We start from the raw sequence: 19,936 nt of genomic DNA, 5'->3' as shown, positions 1-19,936 counted from the left end.
TTGTGATTCTTTTATTCGTTGTAATAGTGGATGCTAGTTTTTTTTACTTTGAACCTTAATACTCTTGTGACGTACTCTGGATTTAATAAATAGTTAGTTAGATTATATTGTCGTGTTATTATCATGTTTTCATATGAACCCATGGTGACGATGAGTTCTATCATGGGCAAATCGTGATCATGGGGTCGTAGCGGATTTACTATGGATTTCCTTAGTTAGTTGTTTAATACCTTGGTATGTGATAATTCTATGATATCTAGTATAGATTGTGCTTATTCATCTTATATGCATCGCGAACATATAAGATAGCCTGTTAATCTCTCGTGAAGTGACGGTGAATCTTGAGATTTAGAATTTGCCATGCTAGCATAGGTTCATGTATTATATGAATGATTAGTGGGTAACTCTAACCGTTTTACTTGCCCTGTGTAATCATAATGAATAACTTGCGCTTAAATCGTTATGTTGTCAAATTTTGTAGACATATAGGGTCTCAACATAATTGATGACTATTTAACTTCTATCTTAATTGTGGATGCCTGGTAGAATGGTACTTGTACAACAAAAGTTGGCTTTTATCAGTTTCGTGTTGTTCGGTTAAGATCATCACCGTTACATGCTAAGGGTAACAACAATAACTATTGAATGAAGTAGTAATGAAGTTATGATCTCATGTGTGTTTAATATTGTTAATTCAAGTGTTAATTAAGTGCTCTATTCTCGTAGTTAATAATTAGTTAATCAACCTTAAGTGTTATTGTTCTGAGATTGAGAAGTAATCATACATTGGTGAGTGAGTGTTAATTAAATATAATTAGTCTGACTCTCTGTGGAAATGAACTAGAAATCATTCTATATTACTTGCGAACGCTTATACTTGCGTGAAATATTAGCACGTGTTTTATGCCTAACAAGTTTTTGGCGCCGCTGCCGGGGACTCGGTGTTAATTTGTTTAGTTTATGTACTTGCCATCAGTGGTCGTTAGGACTCATTGATTAAGACTTGTTACTTATTTCTTCCAGTTGTGTTTCAGGTACTCTAGAGAGCATTTATGCAAACACGTTCTCGCACTCGCAAGAGGACGTTAGATATGGCTTAGGAGACAGACTCAGTTCTTGATATTCGGGAGAAGATAGATTTTGAAGATTCAGATAAAGAGAGTGAGTAAAATGAACCGATAATCATGGGTGATCATATAGTTCCAGCAGCAGATCCAGCTCTTATAGACTTTTCTCGGCCTAAAATTGATGACATTCAGTCAAGCATCCTTCATCAGGCTATTCAGGCTAATACTTTTGAAATCAAGCCGGGCACTATTCAGATGGTGTAGAATTCTATTTCTTTTGGAGGTGCTGCAACGGAAGACCCCAACATGCATATCAGGAATTTTGTCGAGATCTGTAGTACTTTCAAATATAATGGTGTTACTGATGAGGCTATCAAGCTGAGGCTTTTCCCATTCTCTCTGAGGGATAAAGCTAAGGACTTGATGTATTTTAAACCAGCTGGGTCCTTCACTACGTGGCAAGATCTTGCGCAAAAGTTTCTGGTGAAGTTATATCCAATGGCCAAGACTGTAGCTATGAGGAGTGCTCTTACTCAGTTTACGCAGCAACCAACAGAATCTAAGTGCGAAGCATGGGAGCGCTATAAGGAGATATTGAGAAAGTGTCCACATCATGGTATGCCTGACTAGATGTGATCAATGGGTTCTACAATGGTTTGGGGGCCCAATCTCGGCCCATTCTCGATGTAGCAGCTGGAGGTGCCTTGTGGGCCAAAATCTATACTGAAGCCTATAATCTTATTGAAATTATGGTTGCAAATGAACATCAAAACCCAACTCAAAGGATGATGCCTGGGAAGGTAGCAGGTATTTTGGAAGTTGATGCAGCCACAGCTATTGCAGCGCAGCTCCAAGCACTCTCTATGAAGGTCAATTTTTTAGCCAACTATGGAGTCAATCAGATAGCTATGTTCTGTTAGCTTTGTGCAGGCTCTCATGCTACGGATCAGTGTTCTCTCGTTAATGAATCTGTTCAGTATGTGAACAATTATCAGCGACCGCAACAGCCTGTGCCAGCTCTTATCATCCTAATAACAGAAATCATCCCAATTTCAGCTGGAGCAATATTCAGAATTTTGTTCAACAACCATATCAGCAAGGCATAAGTAAATAGTTTAATCCACCTAGATTCACGCAACCTCAGCAATATGTTCAAAGGAAATCATATCCTCAACAAGGAGGTGTTGCTCCACCTTCTAATGCTGATTTCGAGGAGCTAAAGCTGTTGTGCAAAAGTCAAGCTATTTCTATCAAGACCTTGAAAAATCAAATCGGACAAATAGCCAATGCCATGCTCAATCGTCAACCTAGCACACTTCCCAGTGATACTGAAGTTCCAGGCAGGAAGGAAGCTAAAGAGTAAGTCAAAGCTATTACCTTAAGGTCTGGAAAAGTTGCTGATGCTGAAAAAGCAAAAGATGGAGAAGCTGAAGTTGTAGATGAAGAAGAAAAGCAAAAGGAGAAAGAGGCCGAACCAAGGAAGACTACTGTTGAACACAATATGCCTAAGGGTAATACAGGGGAGAAACAGCTCTATCCTCCACCACCTTTTCCTAAGATATTGCAAAAATAAAAGTTAGACAAACAATTCAGTAAGTTTTTGGAGGTGTTTAAGAAACTTCACATCAACATACCCTTTGCTGAGGCTCTGGAGTAAATGCCTAGTTATGTGAAATTCATGAAGATTATTCTTTCAAGGAAGGTGAAACTGGATGATCTTGATACATTGCTCTAACAGAAGAGTGCAGTGCTATGCTGCAACAAAAATTACCTCAAAAGCTTAAGGATCCAGGTAGCTTCACCATTCCTTGCACCATTGGAAAGTTGTCATTCGATAAGTGCCTTTGCAATTTGGGAGCAAGCATCAATCTGATGCCGTTTTCTATCTTCAAAAAGCTGAATTTTCCTGATCCAAAGCCCACCTACATGTCTCTATAATTGACTGATCGTTCTATTACATACCCACGAGGCATCGTGGAAGACGTGTTAGTAAAGGTGGATAAGCTCTTCTTTCCTGCAGACTTTATCATTCTGGATTTCGAGGAAGATAAGAAGATTCCCATAATCTTGGGAAGACCTTTCTAGGCTACAGGCCGTACCTTGATAGATGTGCAGAAAGGTGAACTTACTATGAGGGTGCAGGAACAGGATATGACATTCAATGTATTCAAGACGATGAAATTCCCTATAGAAGATGAGGAGTGCTTAAAGGTGGATTTTATTGATTCTGTAGTTACTTCAGAACTTGATCATGTGCTAATGTTTGATGCCTTAGAGAAAGCCTTAGTGGGGGAATTTGACAGTGAAGACGAGGAAGGCAATGAGCAATTACAATATCTAAATGCTTCTCTTTGGAAGCGAAAGCTAGACATACCATTTAAATCTCTTGGTAATACTGATCTCAAGAATGCTGATGGAAAACTCAAACCATCTATTGAGGAAGCGCCTACTTTGGAGCTTAAACCATTGCCTGAACACTTGAGGTATGCTTTTCTAGGTGATGTATCTACTTTGCCTCTTATTATTGCATCTGACCTTTCAGGTAGTGAGGAGGAAAAGCTCTTGAGGATCTTGAGAGAATTCAAATCGGCCATCGGATGGACTATAGCAGATATAAAGGGGATCAACCCTTCGTATTGTATGCATAAAATTCTGCTAGAAGAAGGTAGTAAGCCGACTGTTAAGCAACAGCGAAGACTTAATCCTATCATGAAAGAAGCGGTGAAGAAAGAAATTCTAAAGTGGCTGGATGCAGGAATTATATATCCTATTTCTGACAGTTCTTGGGTGAACCCCATGCAATGTGTACCTAAGAAAGGAGGTATTACTATTGTAGCAAATGAGAAGAACGAGCTCATCCCCACTCAAACAGTCACGTGATGGAGGGTATGCATGGATTACAGAAAGTTGAACAAAGCCACAAGGAAGGATCACTTCCCTCTTCCATTTATTGATCAGATGCTTGACAGGTTGGCTGATCATGAGTATTATTTTCTTCTGGATGGCTATTCGGGTTACAATCAGATTTGCATTACACCAGAAGATCAAGAAAAGACTACTTTCACTTGTCCATTTAGCACATTTGCTTTTCAAAGAGTTTTGTTTCGCTTATGTGGTGCACCTGCCACTTTTCAGAGATGCATGATGGCTATATTCTGTGATATGATTGGAAATAATGTCGAAGTGTTCATGGACGACTTCTCCGTCTTTGGACATTCGTTTGATGAATGTTTGAATAATCTTCATTCGGTGCTCAAAAGGTGTTTGGAAACTAATTTGGTGCTCAATTGGGAAAAATGTTACTTCATGGTGCAGCAAGGCATCATTTTTGGGCATAAAGTCTCTAGCAAGGGCCTTGAGGTTGATAAGGCCAAGGAGGGGGTCATTAAAAATCTTCCGCCACCTATTTCTGTGAACGGAATCCGTAGTTTCCTTGGTCATGCGGGTTTTTATCGGCGTTTCATCAAGGACTTCTCTAAGATATCTAAGCCGTTGTGCAACTTGCTCGAGAAAGATGTTCCTTTCAAATTTGATGATGAATGTTTGGCATCATTCGAGACTCTCAAGAAGAGTTTAATAACTGCACCAGTTATAACGGCACCTGATTGGACAGAACCTTTTGAGATGACGTGTGATGCAAGTGATTATGCAATGGGAGCAGTTCTTGGGCAGCGCAAGAATAATATCTTTCATGTGGTCATCTATGCTAGTAAGACGCTTAATGGAGCTCAATTGAACTACACCACTACTGAGAAGGAGCTCTTGGCTATAGTTTTTGGTTTCGAAAAATTCCGATCTTATCTACTTGGGACAAAGGTGACAGTATTCACTGATCACGCGGCCATTCGCTATCTAGTCTCAAAAAAGGATTCGAAGCCTAGACTTATTCGTTGGGTGCTTTTACTACAGGAATTTGAGTTAGAGATCAAGGATCAAAGAGGTACTGAGAATCAAGTAGCTGACCATCTCTCTAGACTGAAGAATCCCGATTCTACTTCACATGATAAGACATTGATAAACGAATCTTTTCCGGATGAGCAGTTGTTCGCAGTTCAGGAGGAAGAGCCATGGTTCGCAGACATTTTGAACTATCTTGTCAGCAATGTAATGCCTCCTAATATGAATACAACTCAAAAGAAGAAGTTTCTGCATGAGGTGAAGTGGTATATGTGGGATGAACCATATTTGTTTAGACAAGGAGCTGACCAGATCATCAGGAGATGTATCCCATTCTGTGAGACGGAGGGGATATTACGAGACTGCCATTCCACAGTTTATGGTGGACATTACGCTGGTTAAAAGACAACAGCTCGTATTCTACAAGCAGGTTTATTCTGTCCTACATTGTTTAAGGATGCACATCAGTTTGTTTTAAGGTGTGATCGTTGCCAAAGAGTTAGGAATCTTACAAGAAAGGATGAGATGTCTTTAAATGTGATGCTTGAAGTTGAGGTCTTTGATGTTTGGGGAATCGATTTTATGGGACCATTTATCTCGTCCTGCAATAATCAGTACATCTTGCTGGTAGTCGATTATTTCTCAAAATGGGTAGAAGTCAAGGCTCTACTGACAAATGATGCAAAGGTATTGTTGAATTTTCTTCATAAGCAGATATTCACAAGGTTTGGAACGCCACGAGTGATCATAAGTGATGAGGGGTCGTATTTCTGCAACCATAAGTTCACTTCTATGATGCAGCGCTATAATGTGAATCAACGTATTGCTACTGCCTATCATCCGTAAACTAATGGTCAAGCTGAAGTGTCTAATAGAGAGATCAAGCGCATTCTAGAGAAAGTTGTTTGTCCATCAAGGAAAGATTGGTCTTTGAAGCTCGATGAAGCTGTTTGGGCTTATAGAACAGCATACAAGACTCCACTTGGGATGTCCCCGTTTCAACTTGTCTATGGTAAAGGATGTCATTTACCTACGGAGCTTGAGCATAAGGCTTATTGGGCCTTAAAAAAGTTAAATCTTGATCTAGATGCAGCTGGGAAGAAGTGAATGCTTCAGTTAAATGAACTTGATGAATTTTGACTGCAAGCGTACGAGAACAACAAAATGTACAAGGAAAAAGTGAAAAGGTGGCACGACAGGAAGTTATCTCCTAAGTCATTTGACCCGGGGCAACAAGTTCTTTTATTCAACTCTCATCTCCGACTTTTTCTTGGAAAGTTGAAATCAAGGTGGTATGGACCGTTTATCATCAAAACTGTGTTTCCACATGGAGCGGTGGAGATTTTTGAGAATGATCCGGGCCAAGCATTCAAGGTTAATGGTCAGAGATTGAAGCATTATTATGGGGACACAGAAAATCGGGAAGTGGTTAGTGCCGTTTTATTGTCAACTTGATCGAGCTACTCTACGTCAAGCTAATGACGTAAAAGAAGCGCTTCTTGCGAGGTAACCCAAGGTTTGAGACTATAGGAACCCTTAGAAGTTGGTACTCTATCCAAAAACCCAAAAAAATCAGAAAAAATGGGCAGAATTTTGTTTTCCAGAGACCTCTCGGGCACCCGCCTGGGAAGCCCGGGAGGCCGCCTGGAAGCTGGGGCGCCCGCCTGGAAAGCCCGGGCGGCCTCCTAGAGCCCTTCTGCTGGAAATATTTTTCAGCCTTATATAAAAAAAAACAAAAAAACTAGAATACCACCAGCCACAACCCCAGTACCCACGTTTTTCCTCCTACAAACAATCCACAACCCCACTCATGTTCTAATTCTAAACCTAAATCCTACCCTATATATACACGCAACCTCTCGTATACACTCCCATATACTTTCAACTTACAGACTCTCTCCTACACACAAAACACAACTCTCAAACACCATTCCTACTGCTGATTCTTCGAGGGGTACTGCTGTGAGGCCCCGATTAGTGGATAGGGCTGCTGAGGAGGAGTATACTAGGCTTTTGACTAAGCCAATTCTAAAGGAGAGGGGATTTTTGCCATCGGGGAGGGATGGTGAGTTATTGCCGATGATTGATGAGAAAGGGTGGATTTCTTTTTGTGAGTCGCCGAAGGCGGTCCCGATGAATGTGGTTCGCGAGTTTTATGCGAACGCAAAGGCTGACAAGAATGGGTATACTGTTGTTAGGGGGCTTACGGTTGATTACCAACCCGAGGCGATTCACCGTGTTATTGGGCAGCGACAAAGGTGAAAGAGATGTGTCTAAAGTCCAATCATGTATGATGATTTAGGAATAACTTTTATGTAATCTGTTTTGATTTCATTGATATAAATAAAAGACTTGTTTTGGTTTTACTGCGGGCTATATCTATTTAAGTCTTTAAATAAGATATACCATAGTTTAGAGTAAAGTTTTTTATGGATTATGATGAGATCATAATAATGAGACCTAAAAGATGATAACTCTGAACTTAAATATTTCCTGGTCGAAGGATTACTAACTGGTAATTAGTAATCCACAAAAATCGGTACATACTATGCTTGCTTCATTATGAAGGATGTCTGTTCTCATAGACATTTGTGTGGTGACACTATAGCTAGTATGTAGGTGCTTATTATAGAATAAGTTCACTGAACATGACTCGCCCAGCTGAACAACTGATGGAGTTCACTCACGTGTCAGCAGATGTTCATATAGTGATAGTTGTACAAGTATCCTTAGATTTGAGGTCATCATAGTCATCTTGTGTACACTGAACTATACTTTGGTTTAGTTCTTAGTCTCTAGGGACAATAATAAAAGCTCTACTGGGTGTAGAAATTTGTACACGAAGATAGTGTATGACCAATAAATGATCTACCCCTTTCAGTGAAGGAAGAAAATGTTCAATGCTGATCCGCTTATGCTAGTTCAGGAATCTCTGGCCAGAGTGAATGAAATTAGATTCTAATTCACATTAATTAGAACTAAGCATAGTGAATGAGAAATCATATGATTAAATAAGATAGGCTTGATACGAGTTCCATGCCTTGTATTTAATCGTGACATTGTAGGGTAGAAGGAATTGATTGTACGGTAACTACTCATTGAATGGGTTCTTGGTATTCAAAGCAGTGAATTCGTATAGTCGCGATATGCTGAGAAGTATCCCTCACGATGTATATTAAATATGATTAATTAATTAATCATGTTTACTGAATTAGAGAATTTATATAAATAATGATAAAATAGTTTTATTATTATTTATTTCTACTACCGGCTTAATATTGAACCTACAGGGACACACCATAAAAGAGAATGATTTAATGGTTGATGAATTAATTAATAATGACTGGTAATTATTTATTTGTGAAATAGATAATTAATTACCAAATTTAATAATTGATTAAATGAGATTTAATTAATTATAAATTAATTAAGAAAAGTTCTTAATATTATAATTAAGAATTTAATTTTTGGATATTAAATCAAGTGAGAGAATTATTTCTAAAGTGTTTAGAAAAAGGATTAATAATTAAATGGTGTTTTAATTATTAGTTAACTGGTTAATAAGAATAAAGGGTTAATAATAATAATATTTTATGGGAAAATTTTCAGCTGAAAATTTTGCCTATAAATATACTATTATAAACCCTATTTTTGTTTTAACCTAAAAAAGTTAAGAAAACCCTAATTCTCCCACCCCTTCCTCCTCCATCACATTGATCTCTTGGTGGATACCGGTGGAGTGCTTTACACTTGAGGAGCAGCTGTTAGGGAACTCCGCTCGTCGTTATTGGATCGATTTTAAAGGTTAGAAACGATCCCTTATGATTTAATCATGATTTGTATGCCTTTATTTGGATTTTATATCAAGAAAATTGTTTTACCATGCTTCCGTGTTGTATAAAATCCTACAATGGTATTAGAGCTTACGTTGTATGCATATAGATCTGTGATAAAAATTTCAGAATTTTATGATCTTGTATGAATTTATTATGAATTTTGTAAGTTATATCATGGATTAATTATGATTGATTAGAAATTATTTCTCAAAATTATTTTGACTGTAGATCTGGGTTCTACAAGTGTTGTAGATCGTCTGGGTATTTTTTCATAATTTTCTGATGAGTGGATTAATTATTATAATTTTTTGAAGTTGTTTTAATTAATATTCATAATAAAATATGTATATATATAATTTGTTATATATATATTTGTTATATCCTACTGTATTAAAGAGAAATGAGTATTGATGTTGTTGGGTGGCACAGATTCAGAGGAGACGGCTGTTACAGGGCGGCGGCGGCTGATCAATAAAAAAAAGGGGGAGTCGGCTGCTGCAGGACGCGGGGAAAGAGGGTGTCGCGCATTTCGGGAATGCGTTACACCCTGTGGCGTATTCACGGAATGTGTTACACCTTTTAATGGCTTAAAAGGGTTGTAACGCATTACCGGAATGCGTTATAGGGCTTGTAACGCGTTCCTGTAATGCGTTACGGCCCATCTATTTTTTTTTAATTTGATTTCTGGGAGTTTCGTAACTCCGTTTTGGGCGTGCAATATACCGTTGGATTCGTTTTTCCGAGACGGATCTAATGGAGTGGTCAAATATTTTTTATATAAAAGTTTTGAACTGTTTATATTCCTGAAAGTGTTTTAAAGCTGTTTTTAACTGTTTTAATTACTTTTAAATGCCTCATGTGATACATAGAGATGTATAATGCTTAGACTAATATGCTACATGATTTAACATGCCTACCTTTACGTTTATTCATGCTTATATATGTGATATATGCTTAACTTATCATGCGCTGATAGATTTAGGCGAACTTAATTAACATAAGGCGTATGTTAGACAATCTAGTATAGTGAAATTGCTTCATGACCTTAATATAAATATTATGAATACAATCATGAGATTCTTGTGTTTATGAAACATGTAATTGAATGTGAATTTTTAATATTCAGAGAAAGGATGATTCTGTCAACAACAGATTTCTATCTGAAAGAAAGGGGTATTAAGTGACGCCTCTTGACAATGCTCCCCCCGATCTGGGAATCATCTGATTATCGATTATTAATTTAAAATATTTAATTTAAAAGGAAGAATCTCTTTATAATATGATTATGATTGTAACGTAATATAATCCCTCTAAAATTAAATAATATCAAGTAGTAATTGGCCAATGACACAACGAGCTTGTGTCGGTCAAAGCCTTCCAACATGGTAGAAAGTAGTTCTTATTTTTGAATCATTGTCGTTTCGTGCTACAACCAAGGGCTTTGATTTCGAAATAAGAAATACTTGTCTATTACATAGAGATGTGTGCATTGAATTAGAATCTAAAGGTCATTACGTGCTGCAGCCGTGGGCCGTTGGAGACTAATTCAATTGTACGAAATGTTGGGTTAGACTTGACTTAGAATATTGAGTCTATCGTGCTACAGCCGTGACTCAATTATTCAAGAGGCTAAAGTTTTATTAGGGAATAACATAAGATGTAATTGACAAGAGTTGTCTACCTATTGAACATCACATGATGTTTCGTGCTACAGCCAAGGTTGTGTGATGGAATGTAGGGTCCCTATTCCCACTAGCATTATGAATGCTTAATTTTCACTTAGGCTTGTATAAATTAGATAAACTAGTGGGAGCCACTTATGAATAAAGACCCGATTCATATAGTGTTTTGAAATGAAATTGAATATTTGCTAAGTGTTGTTATGTGTTCATCATTTACAGATTTACTATATACGTTATGTCTTCTGCACCATCACTCCGGAGCATACTAGATGCTCACAAGTTGACTGGTCCTAATTTTGCTGACTGGCTTCGAAACTTGAGAATTGTTGTCAGGGTTGAGAAGCTGGAATATGTGCTTGACTCACCTAAGCCTACTGAACCTTCTAGCGATGCACATAATGATGAACATGTTGTGTATCGTAAGTGGATAGATGATGCAAATGTTGCTCAATGCATTATGCTAGCTTCCATGAATATTGAGCTATAGAAGTAACATGAGCATATGGATGCTCACACTATCCTTATGCATCTACAAGAGTTGTATGATGTGGCAGGGAGGACAACTCGATATGAGATATCGAAGGAGCTGTTCGGTTGTAGGATGTCTGAAGGATCATCTGTGAATGACCATGTACTTAAGATGATTAATATGATTGAACATCTTGGACAACTTGGTTTTGCCATGGATGGGGAGCTGAGCCAAGACTTGGTCTTGCAATCACTTCCGAGTTCGTTCTCGCAGTTTGTTGTGAACTTTCATATGAATAAGCTGGATGTCAGCCTGCCTGAACTCCACAACATGTTGAAGACTGCGGAATCGAATTTCCCCCCTAAGAAGAAATCTGTTCTTCTAATTGGTGAAGGTTCCAATCCTAAGAAAAGGAAGAAGAACCCTTCTAAGAAGAAGAAAGTAGGTGAGAAAAAACCGGTTCCACCAAAAGCTGAAGACCCCAAGAGCGAAGCTGTTTTCTTTCACTGTAACAAGGTGGGGCACTGGAAGAGGACTGCAAGGTTTACCTTGCAGAATTGAAGAAGAAGAAGGGTAGTGAGACTACCACTTCTGATTCAGGTATGTTCATGATCAAAGTTAATATGTCACTAGGTCAAATTTCTACTTGGGTATTAGATACCGCCTGTGGTTCTCATATTTGCAACTCGTTGCAGGGACTAAAGCGAAGTAGGACTCTTGAAGAAGATGAGGTGATTCTACGTATGGGCAATGGAGCAAGGGTTGCCGCCATATCTATGGGATCATTTAGTTTATATATGCCTACGGGCAAGACTATTATTTTGAATAATTGTTATTACGTTCCCTCTATTGTGAGGAATATTGTTTCTATTCCTATGTTGGATTTGGATGGTTTTTCATTTATTATTAAGAATAATGAATGTTCTATTCTTACAGATAATGTTCTTTATGGACGTGGTACTTTAAATAATGGTCTGTATGTATGTGACGTAGAGCATAATTTACTTCAGATTGAACAAACTAATAAAAGAAAAAGGGATGATGAAAATCTCACTTTCTTGTGGCACTGCAGACTTGGTCGTATTACTGAAAATAGACCGCAAACATTACATAAGGAATGGTTACTTGACCCCTTTGATTTTGAATCATATCCTACATGCGAGTCTTGTCTATTGGGTAAAATGACCAAATCTCCATTTAGTAGACATGGAGAGAGGGCTGCAGATTTGCTAGGATTGGTACACACAGATGTATGTGGACCAATGTCTACGCAAGCCATGGGTGAATTTTCATACTTCATTACTTTCATAGATCATCGATCTAGATTCGCATATGTGTATTTGATGAAACACAAGTCTGAAGCCTTTGAAAAGTTCAAAGAATATAAGCATGAAGTGGAGAAACAAACCAACCATAGTATTATAACTCTTCGATCAGATCGAGGTGGTGAATACTTGAATGGAGAGTTTCTAAATTTTCTCAAAGAAAATGGTATAGTCTCTCAGTGGACTCCTCCATATACTCCACAGTAGAATGGGGTATCTGAAAGGAGAAATCGAACTTTGTTAGACATGGTTCGATCCATGATGAGCTATGTGAATCTTCCAGTATTCCTATAGGGTTATGCATTGGAAACCTTAGCATATTTACTGAATAAGGTGCCTTCCAAATATGTTCCTCAAACTCCATATGAGATATGGAAAGAAAGGAAACCGAGTCTTAAATACGTTAAGATTTGGGGATATCCAGCTTATGTCAAGAAAGTTGACCCAGATAAGCTGGAATCTCGATCTGTAAAATGTAATTTTGTGGGATATCCTAAAGAGACTTTAGGATATTACTTTTACACCGATCATCGGGTGTTTGTCTTCAGACATGCTACCTTCTTGGAAAAGCAGTTTATCCTTGAAGGAAACAGTGGGAGCAAAATTGAACTTGTTAAAGTTCAAGAAGCACAAACTACTATGGATCAAGTGGAAACACCTGTTCAGACTGAACAACCTTCTGTGGAATAGCCCATTCATAGGTCAGGGAGAGTCTCGCCAACCTGAGAGGTATTATGGCCTTGCCATTGAGAATGACAATGAGTTGTCAATCATTGATGATGACGACACTGTGACCTATAATGAGGCTATGAGTAGTTTTGACTCAGAGAAATGGCATAGTGCCATGAAATCCAAAATGGAATATATGTATACCAACCAAGTATGGACTCTCGTTGAGGCGCCTGAAGGTGTTATGCCTATTGGGTGCAAGTGGGTATACAAAAGAAAGATTGGAGCAGATGGCCAGGTGGAGACCTATAAGGCCAGACTCGTGGCAAAAGGATTCAAACAAAGGCAAGGGATTAACTTTGATGAAGCTTTTTCGCCTGTAGCCCTGTTAAAATCAATTCGGATTTTGCTTGCGATTGCTGCTTACTACGACTATGAGATCTGGAAAATGGACGTGAAAACGGCCTTCCTCAATGGGAAACTTGAAGAGGAAGTGTATATGACACAACCAGAGGGTTTTCTTTCCAAGGGAAATGAACACCTAGTGTGTAAGCTGCTGCGAACCATATATGGTTTAAAGCAAGCTTCTCGTAGATGGAACGTCCATTTTGATGAGACAATCAAAGAGTTTGGTTTTATCAAAAAAAACATAGATGAACCATGTGTCTACAAGAAGGTTAGTGGGAGTGTGGTAACATTTCTTGTATTGTATGTGGATGACATACTTCTTATAGGAAACATTTTGCGACACTTTCATCTGATTAGGGATATTGTTGAAAGAGGAGATGTCAATGTCAAGAGAGTTGACACACATAACAACATAGAAAACCCTTTAACAAAGCCACTTTCTCAAAGTCACTTTGATCGTCATAAAGACAAGATGGGTATTAGATACTAGAGTGATTGGCTTTAGTACAAGTGGGAGATTGAAAGAGATGTGTCCTAAGTCCAATCATGTATGATGATTTAAGAATAACTTTTATGTAATCTGTTTTGATTTCATTGATATTAATAAAAGACTTGTTTTGGTTTTATTGCCGGCTTTATCTATTTAAGTGTTTAAATAAGATATACCATAGTTTAGAGTAAAGTTTTTTATGGATTATGATGAGATCATAATAATGAGACCTAAAAGATGATAACTCTGAACTTAAATATTTTTCTGGTCGTAGGATTACTAACTGGTAATTAATAATCCGCAAAGATCGGTACATACTATGTTTGCTTCATTATAAAGGATGTCTGTTCTCATAGACATTTGTGTGGTGACACTATAGCTAGTATGTAGGTGCTTATTATAGAATAAGTTCACTGAACATGACTCACACAGCTGAACAACTGATGGAGTTCACTCACATGTCAGCAGATGTTCACATAGTGATAGTTGTACAAGTATCCTTAGACTTGAGGTCATCATAGTCATCTTGTGTACACTGAACTATACTTTGGTTTAGTTCTTAGTCTCTAGGGACAATAATAAGTGCTCTACTGGGTGTAGGAATTTGTACACGAAGATAGTATATGATCAATAAAGGATCTACCCCTTCCAGTGAAGGAAGAGAATGTTCAATGCTGATCCGCTTATGCTAGTTCAGGAATCTCTGGCCAGAGTGAATGAAATTAGAAAGGAGTTTCTAATTCACATTAATTAAAACTAAGCATAGTGAATGGGAAAGCATATGATTAAATAAGATAGGCTTGACACGAGTTCCATGCCTTGTATTTAATCGTGACATTACAGGGTAGAAGGAATTGATTGTACGGTAACTACTCACAGAATGGGTTCTTGGTATTCTAAGCAGTGAATTCGTATTATCCGGATAGTCGCGATATGCTGAGAAGTATCCCTCACGATGTAGAATAAATATGATTAATTAATGAATCATGCTTAATGATAAATAATTAATCATGAGAATTTATGTAAATAATGATAAAATAGTTTTATTATTATTTATTTCTACTACCGGCTTAATATTGAACCTACAGGGTCACACCATAAAAGAGAATGCTTTAATGGTGGAGGAATTAATTAATAATGGCTGGTAATTATTTATTTGTGAAATAAATATTTAATTAGCAAATTTAATAATTGATTAAATGATATTTAATTAATTATAAATTAATTAAGAAAAGTTCTTAATATTATTAATTAAGAATTTAATTTTTGGAAATTAAATCAACTGAGAGAATTATTTCTAAAGTGTTTAGAAAAAGGATTAATAATTAAAAGGTGTTTTAATTATTAGTTAATTGGTTTATAAGAATAAAGGGTTAATAATAATAATATTTTATGGGAAAATTTTCAGCTGAAAATTTTGCCTATAAATATACTATTATAAACCCTATTTTTGGCTTAACCTAAAAAAGTTAAGAAAACCCTAATTCTCCCATCCCTTCCTCCTCCATCACATTGATCTCTTGGTGGATACCGGTGGAGTGCTTCACACTTGAGGAGCAGCTGCTAGGGATCTCCGCTCGTTATTCTTGGATCGATTTTAAAGGTTAGAAACGATCCCTTATGATTTAATCATGATTTGTATGCCTTTATTTGGATTTTATATCAAGAAAATTGTTTAACCATGCTTCCGTGTTGTATGAAATCCTACAAAAGGAAGCCGGAGGAGGAGAATTGGAATGAGAAGACCCCCGAGGATTTTGATTTGGATTTGATTGTTGCTACTCTCTGTCAGTCAGGCACGGTGTGGAAGTTTAAGACGGGATCTAACGAGTATCTTTCTTTTCCGGCTGTTGCGATGAACATGTATGCCCGTGCATGGAATGCCTTTATTTGTGCTAATATTTTTCCTTCTTCACATGCACATGAGGTTACAGTTAAGAGAGCCAGGTTGTTATAGGAGATTCTGAATGAGGAGTTTTATGTGGACCTTGGGGAGTTCATCTACAAAGGGATTTTGAAGTTTTTGAGGGGGAGGATGCAAAGCAACATCCCTTATGCCTCTACTGTCATGAAGCTATGCAGGGCAGTTGGAGTCCACTGGCCCTCTTATGAGCAGCTGCAGATGCCTTCCGCTCCTATTGATTCATCAACGCTGAATGTAATACAGGAATGGACGACTGGAGAGCCCGAGGAGCATGGTTTGGGATATCGTCTTCCAGGAGGACGTTCAGCAGCTGGTGCTACGATGACTAGGCCCAGTCAGGCTCATGATGAGGCAGGTTCTTCTAGAGCCCAGGGAGGTGCTGGTTCAGGGATGACTGATGCCCAGTATAGGAGGCTATCCAGGAGGATGGATGCGATATACGAGTTGTAGAGTACTTTGCTCAGGAGCTCACCCTAGCACTTGGGACTACTTTCAGAGGCCTTGGAGCTGACATCCAGTGGCCCGTTTTTGCTGAGGACTCTGCTTATCCGTCTCCTGACACTCCACCCTATGAGGGTGATGATGATGATTTCTCTGAGTAGGTATACCATGTGTTCCTTTCTATTACCTTCACTGGGGACAGTGAAGATTTTAAGTTTGCGGGTGGTAGTTAAGGAGCATATTTGTGTGTGTGTCATGTAGTTGCATATTCATGATAGTTTAGTTCATATAGTTGTATATTTTTTCCATATAGTTTTTTTAATTATTTTTTTGATAGCTTTGTTTATCATGTCATTTAGCTCATGCATATACCATGATCCCTTTTGCATTACTTTACCGATTGATTTGTGATATTGATGCGAGTGTAGTGATAGCGTTAGAGTGATGTTGAATCTTGTAGGTTGACATGCATGCTCGAAACACTTGTAATTTCACTAAGTCTTAGAGTATGCTTAAGGACTAGATTGTTGTCATGGTTTGATGGTTTTTGAGGTTAATCTATTGCTTATGCTTAGAATGGATGATAGGCTCTTAATGATGAAAGACATGAAAAGATAAAAATTGGAGTGAAAATTGGAATTTATTTCTAGTCGTGGCTAGGCGTCAAATGGCTAGTAGTCGGCTCGTATTTTATGCGAGTAGTCTAGGGTTGAGCAAGATGGAGCGAAACGCACTTGCTTAGGAATTTGAAAAACAATTTCAAAAAAAAAAAGAAAAAAAAAAGAGAAAAAAAATGGTTTAATGCACAATTGATCATGAGTGAGCTCTTTGGTATTCGAGTTATTAAGTTCTTAGGGGACTTTGTGCCTAGTGACCTAAGGCTTTTATAGCCTGGGATCCGCTAACCTAACGCTCGTTAAATGGATGCCATTGCATAAGTCTTTTGTGGACCTCACTCATTGCACGATCAAATAAGTATTTGTTTATTGTGTTGAATAAAAGCATGATTCCGTACTAAGCTCCAGTGATCTTGAAGTGTTATAAGTCATTTTGTGTCTAGAATTTATTCTTCGTATAATCATGTGATTGCCTTAAGGATAATTGAGTTATGATAATTGATCTAGTTTCGAAGCATATCTGTTAAGCATCCGTACACACCACGTTTCTAGTTGTATGTTAGCTTGCATGATTTGATTGACCTTTAGTCGCCTAATTGCATTTGTTGAGATGTCATGTGTTGGTTGGTTTAGTCATCGCGAGGGGGATCGCTGCATTTCATGTAGTTTGCATTCATGCATGTTTTTATTTTGTTTTTGAGTCTATGACGCTTCAGGACAAGCATCGATTTAAGTTTAGGGGTGTGATAAGTGGCATTTTATACCACTTAGAACGTCTTTTAATGGCTTGAATTGATGTCTTGAAATCAAGTATTTTGTGTATTTGATGCGCTTTCGAGTGTTTTTGCATTTCAGTGAGTAACTTGTGTATTCAGGGATGTGCGAAGAATTCAGCAAAATCAGGAGCAGAAAAATATTTTTTCTAGCAAGAACCTGCCAGGCGCCCGCCAGGGATCTTGGGGCGGCCGCCTGGGATCTGGGGCGCCCTCCTGGGAAGCTGGGGCGGCCACCCGGAGTCGGGAAATTCAATTCTAATTTTTATTAAGTCGTGGTCTACTAGACTTCTGAGACGGCTGATTCTTGTGGTCTTCTATATAAGTAATCTTCAGAGACGTTTCACAATACGAAGTATTCATCAAGCAAAGAGCAAGGAAAGAAGAAAAGAAGACCGTTTTAGCACACTGCAACGAAGAAAAGGAAGCATATGTTAATTTATGATCCTTTTATTCGTTGTAACAGTGGATGCTAGTTTTCTTTACTCTGAACCTTAATACTCTTGTGACGTACTCTGGATTTAATAAATAGTTAGTTGGATTATATTGTCGTGTTATTATCATGTATTTATATGAACGCATGGTGACGATGAATTCTATCATGGGCTAATCGTGATCATGGGGTCGTAGCGGATTTACTATGGATTTCCTTAGTTAGTTGTTTAATACCTTGGTATGTGATGATTGTATGATATCTAGTATGAGTTGTGCTTATTCGTCTTATGTGTGTCGCGAACATATAAGATAGCATGTTAATCTCTCGTGAAGCGACAGTGAATCTTGAGATTTAGAACTTGTCATGCTAGCATAGGTTCATGTATTGTATGCATGATTAATGGGTAACTCTAACCGTTTTACTTGCCCTGTGTAATCATAATGAATAACTTGCGCTTAAATCGTTATGTTGTCAAATTCTGTAGACATATAGGGTCTCAACATAATTTATGACTATTCAACTTCTATCTTAATTGTGAATGCTTGGTAGAATGGTACTTGTACAACGAAAGTTGGATTTTATCAGTTTCATGTTGTTCGGTTAATATCATCACCGTTACATGCTAGGGGTAACAACAATAACTATTGAATGAAGTAGTAATGAAGTTATGATCTCATGTGTGTTTAATATTGTTAATTCAAGTGTTAATTAAGTGCTCTATTCTCGTAGTTAATAATTAGTTAATCAACCTTAAGTGTTATTGTCTTGACATTGAGAAGTAATCATACATTGGTGAGTGAGTGTTAATTAAATATATAATTAGTCTGAGTCTCTGTGGGAAAGAACTAGAAATCATTCTATATTACTTGCGAACGCGTATACTTGTGTGAATTATTAGCGCGTGTTTTGTGCCTAACAGAATCTAGGGATTACCCATTAACCAGTCGGAGTTCTTCCCGACCCGTTTGGTTCCCCCTAACCCGGTTTCGACCCGGTCATTTGACCCGAGTTTTATCCTTCCCAGCTTGTTTCCCAATTCTGAAAAACATTTCTCAACAATTCTATCTACTTTTAATGAAAAATCCTTTTTCCTATTTTCAAAAAATCAATTTAGTTATTTCTAATAATATTTAGTAATTATTTTAAATTCTAAAAAACAAATTTCTTATTGTTTGCAAATTTCAAAATTATTTTCTTTTATTATTTTCAAAAATCCAAAAAATTTATTCATTGAAATTGATTAATTATGTTGATAATTAATTAGTTTATTTAGATAATTTGTATTAATTTTATTTAAATTCCAAATATTATGGAAAAGTCATTTTTAATTCTTATTTTTCCTAAATATTGATTTAAAAATTATTTTGAGCTTTTAAACATATATTTAGGTATTTAAAAATAAATTAATATTATTATTAATTGGATTTATTTTTCTTTTATTCGTAGTAAATAAATCGTTCATCTGTTTAATACGAAACGAAAGCGTATAGACTCAGAAAAATATTCTGCTTTCATAAAAAATATTTCAAGACACAAAACCTTTTGCTTCAAAATGTCGCTTGGTTTGTAAATCGATTTTGAGTTGCGTAGTGACTGAAAAGTCATATTTTGACCCGATTTTGATTTTAAAAATACCGAGACTTACCCTCTGACGAACTGAGGCATGTGCTATATGATTTATGTGATACATGAGTTATGTGTTTATATGTTATGTGAATTACATTCTTGCGTGAGTCAAGAGTCTTGTATTTGACTATTTTCCTTATGTGTGGGCTATTGTATGGGTAAACGATGGGGTTTTGACGCGTAGTTCGTCAAGTAATTATCGGTTAGACGATTAAAGTTGTATCTTTTAATTATAGATGTAGATTATTGAAGTTAATCGGGACCAGACATTGGAAA

At 37.3% G+C, this 19,936-nt stretch overlaps 1 non-coding gene across 1 annotated transcript; it reads right to left on the bottom strand.

The window, feature by feature from the left end:
* Positions 1-1,580: 1,580 nt before the first annotated feature.
* LOC141688240 (small nucleolar RNA R71) lies at positions 1,581-1,687 on the bottom strand. Its single transcript, XR_012561697.1, has one exon. It is a non-coding gene; the product is annotated as a small nucleolar RNA R71 (small nucleolar RNA).
* Positions 1,688-19,936: the final 18,249 nt, after the last annotated feature.

The sequence above is a fragment of the Apium graveolens genome, chromosome 9 (assembly GCF_009905375.1).
Source record: "Apium graveolens cultivar Ventura chromosome 9, ASM990537v1, whole genome shotgun sequence".
NCBI classification, from domain to species: Eukaryota; Viridiplantae; Streptophyta; class Magnoliopsida; order Apiales; family Apiaceae; genus Apium; species Apium graveolens.
Note: the sequence above shows the minus strand (reverse complement) of the source record. Positions and strands in the feature narration are given on the sequence as shown.